The following is an 8,887-nucleotide window of genomic DNA, read 5'->3' as shown; positions in this document are numbered from 1 at the left end:
TTCCTCCAAGCTCCATCCTCCATAGCCATGCGTGAAACGAGAGAAGAGAAGAGAAGAAGAAGAAGAAGAGAGGAGATGGTGGAGGGCTTCACCTCCAAGATCCCTCACCCTCACACACTCACACTTCCTTCCTCAAGCACTCACAAGCAAGCAAGAGAAGAGAAGAGAAGAAGAATAGTAGTCCACTTTGCCACACACCAAAGAATGAGCTCTCATTCACTTTTTGAACTTTATATACAAAACCCTCTTTCTCTTGGGCGGTTATCCCCTTTTTACATGGCCTAGGTCCTTTTTTTCCAATGTTCTCCTATCTTCCTAGCTTCCTTCCTAGTACCCATCTACCTTTACAATTTTCATGGCCTGTTGCTCTTAAAATAAATCATAATGTGCCTTGCACTCTTTTACAAAAGTATTGACTTGCGCTTTTTCTTGTGTGCCTTTCTCCTTGATTTAGGACTCTTTTGCACTTCTTGTGCTTCCATATTTTTCTTGGTGCACCTTCATCTTTTGCTTTAGATTTTTTGAATTTTCCACCTTGTTCATCCGAGGGTTAACAATGGAGGTCATATTTTGGCCATTCCCTAGCTCCTACTATGTATACCACCAATGAAGAAGATGATTGCAAATTTTGCAGACAAAGTCTGTTTGGACGAAGTGACTCTCAAGATATGAAATGTAATCATCTACAAAAAAACTATGGACCAACAAAATAATATCCTTATGTAGAACCATCCCAAGATGTCTCTATGGTATTTAGGATGTGTGTGCTTGAGATATTACTTGAAAGGGTGAGTAGGAGTGAGAGTGAGAGAAAAACTCAAGTGGAAGCAAGAGAGGAATGACTATGGTGGTTTTAACTCATGAGAGTAAGATCAATATGTAAGAACTTCAACAATCACAATGTGGAACCTATTTTTGCTTTATTATTCTATGATAAAGAATAAAGAATAAACATGATAGTGATGGGCAGTCGCCACCTACAGTGTATAGGTATGCAGGCACTAAGTACAATATAAATATAGGCAGCTAGGCACATGTGGCCTTTAACCCCCAACAACCTCCCACTTAAAGGCAAATGTGCTAGGAGGGAGAAGAAAGAAAAATACAAAATGTACATATGAGTATAAGGGGATAAGGAAAGATGTCATCTCATCCTACGTCCATTATCTTCCTAAGGAAGGCATAACATTCCACTAGGAGACTTTTATTGAGCAGACCAACAAGATTCCCATCTATAGAGACCTTGATAAGCTCTATTTGCTTGTTCTCAATTACCTCTTTGATGAAGTGATAATGGATCTTAATATTTTTGGTTTTCACATCATGAAAGATCAGATTACGTGCCAACTAGATGGTAGTCATTGAGTTTGAAGGTAGGGTATGAGTCATAGGAGTAACACTAAGGTCTGCCAAATGGCCTAACCATAGGGCCTCTTTGCAAGCCTTACTGGTGGCTTCAATATACTTAGCCTTGGTGGTAGATAAGGCATTGCACTTTTGCACCCTAGACATTCAAGAAATAGCATCTCCAATAAAGACGAAGACATGGTGGACTTCTGACTATCTACATGTTTTGCATAATGTGAGTCAATGTAGCTTGTAACTCTAGTATGTCAGCTGCCATAACAAAGGCATAAGTCTATAGTGCCTTTAAGGTATCATATGATACCCTTCATGCTATTCCAATATCGTCTACTATGTGTTGCCATATAATGAGCCACAACTCCCATATTAGATGCTATGTCAGGTGTTGCCATATAACGAGAGCCACAATTGTTCCCACTGCAAAAGGCATAACTCTAGAGTTCCCTTAAGATATTATATGATACCCTTCATAGCATCCCAATGTCACCTACCGAGTATCACCATATAAAAAGCCATAACTCCCATTACAAATGCTATGACAGGTTTAGTGGATATCATGGCATACATCAAGTTGCCCATTATGGATGCATACAGGATCTTGGTCATCTCGGCCCTCTCCTTATTTGACTAGGGACAATTGGCCTGATTGATCTTCATGTGGGAAGGTAAAGGGGTGAAATGGGATTACCACCCTACATATGCAACCCTCAAGTATCTTGTGAATATACTCCTTTTGTGACAAGAAGAGAAGTCCCTTAGAGCAGTTATATGTAATGCGCATACCAAGTATGTATAAAGCATACCCCATGTCCTTCATCTCAAAGCACTTCTTGAGCTAAGTATTTAAAGTATCCAACTCATTTATGAGTGCTCCTAGCAATCAACATATTGTCAATATAGAATACCAAAATGATAAGGCTACCATAACTGGTCTTCTTCGTGTAGAGATACAAATCCAAGGCATTGTAGGTATAGAACTATGAATTATGAATGTATCGTACTTATGACACTCTTTCTTACGTGTCTGCTTAAGTCCATAAATGATTTTCCTCAACTTACACACTAGGTGTTCCCAGCCCTTTTCCACAAAGCCCTTAGGCTACTACATATAGAAATCCTCATGCAAGTTCTCATGTAAGAAAGTAATCTTAACATCCTTTTGGTATAAGTTCAAATCTAACTATGCAACAAAGGCCAAAACCCAAGCAAAGGGTAGTTATCTTGACTAGAGGAGAGAAGATCTCATCAAAATCAACTCTCTTTTCCTATTTAAAACCCTTTGCAACCAATCGGGCCTTATATGCTGGCTTAGGGTGACCAGGGTGCTCTTTAACTTATACACCCACTTGCATAGTAGTGTATGTTTACCATTAAGCTAGGAAACCAAATTCTAAATGTGATTCTTCTATAATGAGTCAAACTTAGATTGCATGTCCCTTTCCCAAGAGAAATTGTCACCTTTGTGCAAAGCCTCCTCATAATTAAGAGGCTCATCAAAATTTGTCACCATGAGATAATGCATAGTAGGCTCATAGTGATAAGGAGGACACGAGGCTCTAGTAGAGTGTCGTAAGATTGATAGTGGATTCAATACATCGTATCCTATTTGTCATCATCAACAAGATCTTGCACAATACGTTGATCTTGGTGCATTGGAGCATTAATAGCAATTGTAGGATACCTAACTGGGTGCGTTTTACGATAACAAGAGGGTCCTTTTGAAAGATCACCTGCATACCTTAATGACCTACTCAAGTTTCATATACATCTTTTCCTCATAAAAGACAACATAATGGCTATTGCTAGCTTTCCTACCTAGTGGATCACAAAGGCAATAGCCCATCTCACCAACATCACCATATCCAAGAAAGATGTATTGGACATAATTTGGATCCAACTTTTTGCTCTTGTTTTTGGGAATATGGAAGAAAGCCTCACATGTAAAGACTTGCAAGTGTGCATGTGAGGGAGGTTTATTAGATCATAACTCCTCAACAACTCTGCCACACGAAGAGCAGTGTGTGGGGATCTATTAATTAAGTGAATGGCTGTAGTCACTACCTCAACCCAAAATATATGAGATAAGTCTGCATGACTAAGCATATTGTAAGCCTCTCCTTTGAATGGTCTTGTTCATGTGCTCTATAACACCATTCAAAGGTGGGTTTTAAAGGGCGATTAACTAACTACATGGCTAAGCATACTGTAAGCCTCTCCTTTGAATGATCTTGTTGATGCGCTCTATAACACCATTCAAAGGTGGGTTTTAAAGGGTGATTAACTAATGCTTAATATCCCGATCATCAAATAACTACTTAAAAGCACATCAAATATATTCACTCCTATTATTAGATCTTAGGCATTTGAGTCTATACTTAGACTCATTCTTAACCAAAGCAACAAAGTGTTGAAATATCTCTAAAACCTCTAGCCTTTACTTCATAGGATAGGGCTAGAATTTATGCAAAAATTCATTAATAAACATGACAAAGTACTTAGCGCCACCCAAGGACTAATAGAGTATGGCCCCACAAACATCGAAATAAATAATAGCTAAGGGCTTACCAATGCACATAGAACCATAATTCTCATGCTTGTTACATGTCTACCCACCATACAAACAATGGTTACAAGAATCAAAACACGAATAAGGATATTAAAAATGGGTCAAAACTTTCATTCCTTTGAGTGACTTATGTCCAAGGTGGCAATGCTACATAAATACATGAGGGAGTACATATTAGTAGTGCCAAAGATAAGTAAATGATATTAGTGGAGTACATATTAGTGGTGCCAAAATTTTCATTCCTTTGAGTGACTTATGTCCAAGGTGGCAATGCTACATAAATAATGAGGGAGTACATATTAGTGGTGCCAAAGATAAGTAAATGATAAAGACTACCTCGGTACCTATATTAAAAATGAGGTGGGCCAATTTGATCTTTTGGCTTAGACCTAGCACTTATGTCTATCAAGGTGTTGTCAGTGGTATTTATATGCTTCTGGGTTATGTGTCGACAATGGGTTATGTATTTGGCAATCCTCTTCATTTACCCTTGAGACCTACCATGTGCATAACATCTATGCCTATTGCATATATGGTTTTTGACACACTACAATTGTGACAGTCTTTAGTGTTGGTTGTTCCTAGCTTCTTTCCTCTTGGTTACTCATAGTTGGTTATTGGCATACTATTGCAATTTATTACAACAATCTATCATTTCAATTCTATGCCTTCTATTCGAGGACAATCACATAGACTTGTCTTTTGCTTACAGGTTGTAGACAACTCATTACTTAGGTAGTGTCTCATGTTTCCTACTTGATTTACCAAGGGTTTTGGGGCCAATTTACAAGGTATTACAACAGTCTCATATTGCCCTTCTCTGTACTTGCTTGCTTTCATTATGGCTAGTGGTTCGCGACAGTGCTAACTTCAATATTGAGAAATTGGATAGGATCAATTATAACTATTAGAAGATCGAGATATGGCAGGTTTTAGTGTAAAATTTGCAGGTTAGCCCACTCAAACATGGGGATGCTAAACTTGAAAACATTGCGGCTGAGGATTAGGATAAACTAGATGAGCTATGCAAGTCCACAATTATTTTATCAGTCTCTAAGCAGGTTCACTATAATACTGTAACTGGAAATCAGACAACATATGAGCTTTGGACATAGATTAAGAATCTTTATGATAAGCAGAGTCTTGCGTCTCAAATGTATTGGCTGAAACATTTGATGGATCTTTGCATGAAGGAAGGGACTTCTATGTCTGCACACTTGAATGAGTTTCACTCCATCATTAGCCATGTAGCTTCACAAGATACTTTGCATGCTTTATTTTTGCTTGGGACTCTACCTAAGCCATGGGATACTTTTCGTACGGCTCTTTGTGCTAAGGATGGACTGAAATTGCAAGATGTTGAGAGTGCTCTCTTGACAAAAGAGTTGAAAAGAAAGAATATGGATGCTTCCTGTACATCAAATGCATTGACCGTGAGAGGCCAGTAAGATGGAAATGGTTGTAGTAGAGACTCTAATAGGTATCAGTCTAGGACACATGGATAGTCTTGTAGTAAGTCCCATAGCCATGAGTCTAATATTACTTGTCATTATTGTGGGAAAGTAGGTCATATTCGGTCATAGTGTCATAAAATGTGGGAAGACAAGTGGAAGTAAAAGGGAAAGGGTAAAGTGCAAGACAAGAATGATGATCAAAGTACTGTGCCTAGCAAGTCTACTGTCAAGATTGAGGAGATTAATGTAGTGCAGCTTGATATATCTAATGATCTTATCTTGGCAGCTTCTTCTTTGGATGCTTCACAGCTAATTGATGCTTTGTCGAGATATACTTGGTGTTGATTGATAGATTCAGGGGCTTTCTTTCATGTGACCCCTCATAAAGAGTGGTTTCACTCCTATCATAGTATGATTGGATTTATCTATTTAGATAATGACTTGGTATTAGAGATAGTTGGTATTGATGATGCCCAATTGCATTTTGGTTTAGGCGAGATGTTCACTCTTCATGATGTACATCATGTATCAGCTTTCACGAAGAGTCTTATCTTGTTGTTGCTAGCACCTTGGATGATGTAGGTTATGTTGTCTCTTTTGGTGATTCCTCATGGCAAATTACTCATGGGAATATTATTATTTATGCATCTATTGATGCTTATGTAGTTTGTTGCTGGGATGTTTTGCCACTACCATAGAATGTTTTGAATTGATTTGAGCTTGGTTTATGCTTATTTGACTTTTTTTTTCATTGCTGGAATATAGTTTACAACAAGTAATTGTTAGGAAGACTGTTCTTGACAACTACTGTAGGAAACTATTCCTGAACTGCAAGAAGACTGTTCTTGAATTACAGGAAGACTCTTTCTGAACTGCAAGAAAACTATTCCTGAACTGTAGAAAGTCCTTTCCTAAACTGTAGGGAGTCAAGCACTTACAAATTGCATGTAGCATTGAATACCTTAGTTGCAAATATGGCAAATGCTTAAGGCATTAACAATATCACTTAAATTGTGGGAGAGAAGCTTGACAACAAAAACTTTTCTCTATGGAAGTTCAAGATGCAAAACTTTTTGATTAGTAGAGGCTATTGGGATTTATGTATGGGGGCTCAAGCTGAACTCGAATTGTCTGAACGGAATTCTACACAAGAATAGTGGAGAGCTCATTGACAGTCGTTGAAAAGAGCTACTAAAGTATTGCATTGGTTTTCTTTATGCATTTTTGATGCGATGGTTATGCAGATTGCCAATTGCTATTCCTCGAAGGATGCTTAGGATGCACTCATGAAGAATTATGGTAATGTCACACATGCAAGAAAGATACAACTGAAGCAGTAGTTCAATAACATGTCTAGGAATGGTAGGAGCATTCAAGCATACACAACTGAAATAAAGACCATAGCTGACCAACTGACTACTATTGGATCTCATGTTTTAGAGGATGATATGATTGCAGTGACATTGAATGGGTTAGGCAAGGAGTATAAGGCATTTGATATGTTTATTTCTGTGAGAATAGAACCCCCTGATTGGGATGAATTACTTGCACTGCTGTACATGAAGAAGTAAAGCTTGGCTTAAATACATGTTCAAGCACATCTCAAGGCAGAGACACTGTCTTTTACTCTAGCTAGCAAGCTAGAGGTGGTAGAACTTGTGAAGCTTTTCAAGGTCGAGGAGACACTCAAAACACATATGGACAACAATAGCGAAATGCTCAGCATAGCTCAAATACGCAAGGACAACGAGGATCTAGAGCCTTTAGAGGTAGGAGGAGATCACCTAGAGGCAGAGGTGGTTCCTGGTAGTTTATGTGTTGCACCAAACACTTATAGCTGGAATTCATGATTTGACTCCTTATGAGAAATTGTATGGGCCTATACAATTTCTGTATGAGAAACTGTAAGCTACATTGCCTTGGTCTTTGATGGACTAGCAAGCCCTACTTATGCTGAAAATTATCCTTCAGCTAGTACGTCTATGAGTGGACCTACAGGTGATGGTTCATCTACTGTTAGTCCCTGGAGAGGACAAATCTGCAGTCATGCTACTGCATCCGCTGACACATATATGTCAGTGAGGGGGAGATTGGATAAAGCAAAGAAAATATGTTTGATGATGTGACTGGCCTACTTACATCTGGATATGAGTCACTTGGCTGCAGTGATAGTCTTGATAGTGAATTGGGCATACCATCAGTTATGATGCTTGGTGCGAGGCAAAGTAGGTATGTGCCGCCTCATGAGAGGCAAGCCCAGAGTGCACTGCAGTTGAGGAGGTTTGAAAGGGTCAGAAAACCAATTGATAGGCTGACATACAATGGGTATTCAGCTAAACATTATGCAAATAGTTATAGATGAGAATTGGTGTGCCACCATGGATGAGGAATACACAGCATTGGCTGAAAATGAGACATGGGAATTGGTCCATTTTCCCAAAGGCAAAGTACTCATTGGCTGCAAATGGGTTTATAAAGTGAAATGTAAGTCAGACGGTTCATTGGAAATGTATAAAGCCTGGCTGGTTGCAAAGGGATATGCACAATAGTATGGCCTAGATTATAAGGAGGCTTTTAGACCAGTTGCCAAGATGGCAATGATAAGAACAATTATTGCATTAACTGCTTCTAAGGGCTGGAAATTATGACAGATGGATGTCAAAAATGCATTCTTGAATGGTGACTTGCTTGAAGAGGCATATATGGAGTAGCCTGAAGGTTATGTACACCCTGACTATCCGACATATGCGTGTAAATTGAAAAAGGCCTTGTATGGATTGAAACAAGCACCGAGAGCATGGAATCCTTGCATAAGCACTTATTTGCAGCAGCTTGGTTTTCAGATAGGTCATGCAGATCACAGTCTATTTACAAAGAAGACAGAGCATGATTATGTTTTTTTGGTGATTTATGTTGATGATTTGATCATCACTGGAGATGATGATCATGGGATTACTGAAATTAAAGCAATGTTACAAGCTGCATTCAAAGTCAAGGATCTTGGTGAGCTGAAGTACTTTCTCGGGATTGAGGTTGTGTCTACACCTCAAGGTATATGGCTATTACAAAAACAATATGCTCATGATACTTTGTTGAAATATGGCATGATGAAGTGTAAAGCCATGGAAACACCATTGGATCAGAATGTCTAACTTGCAGTTGATGTTGGGACTAAGATCGAGAGTGTCACTATGTACAAATAGATAGTGGGTAGCTTGATTTACCTTACAATTACCCATCCTGACTTGAGTTATGCAGTGGGGATGATTAGCCAGTTTATGTAGAAACCTCATAAGCCACACTTAGATGCAGTCAGGAGGATTATGTGGTATGTGAAGGGTACTACTGATTATGGGCTGTTTTATGAGCATGGAAAATCATTCGACTTGACAGGTTATACAATTGGTTGTCTCTATGACAGGAGGTCAACCAATGGTTATTTTTAGTTTGGGTAGTAGTATGATCAGCTGGAGTAATAAGAAGCAACCGACCATTGGTTTGT

This window comes from Lygodium microphyllum, chromosome 14, assembly GCF_053477565.2.
Source record: "Lygodium microphyllum isolate KBCC chromosome 14, Lygodium_microphyllum_v1.1.10, whole genome shotgun sequence".
NCBI classification, from domain to species: domain Eukaryota; kingdom Viridiplantae; phylum Streptophyta; class Polypodiopsida; order Schizaeales; family Lygodiaceae; genus Lygodium; species Lygodium microphyllum.
Note: the sequence above shows the minus strand (reverse complement) of the source record.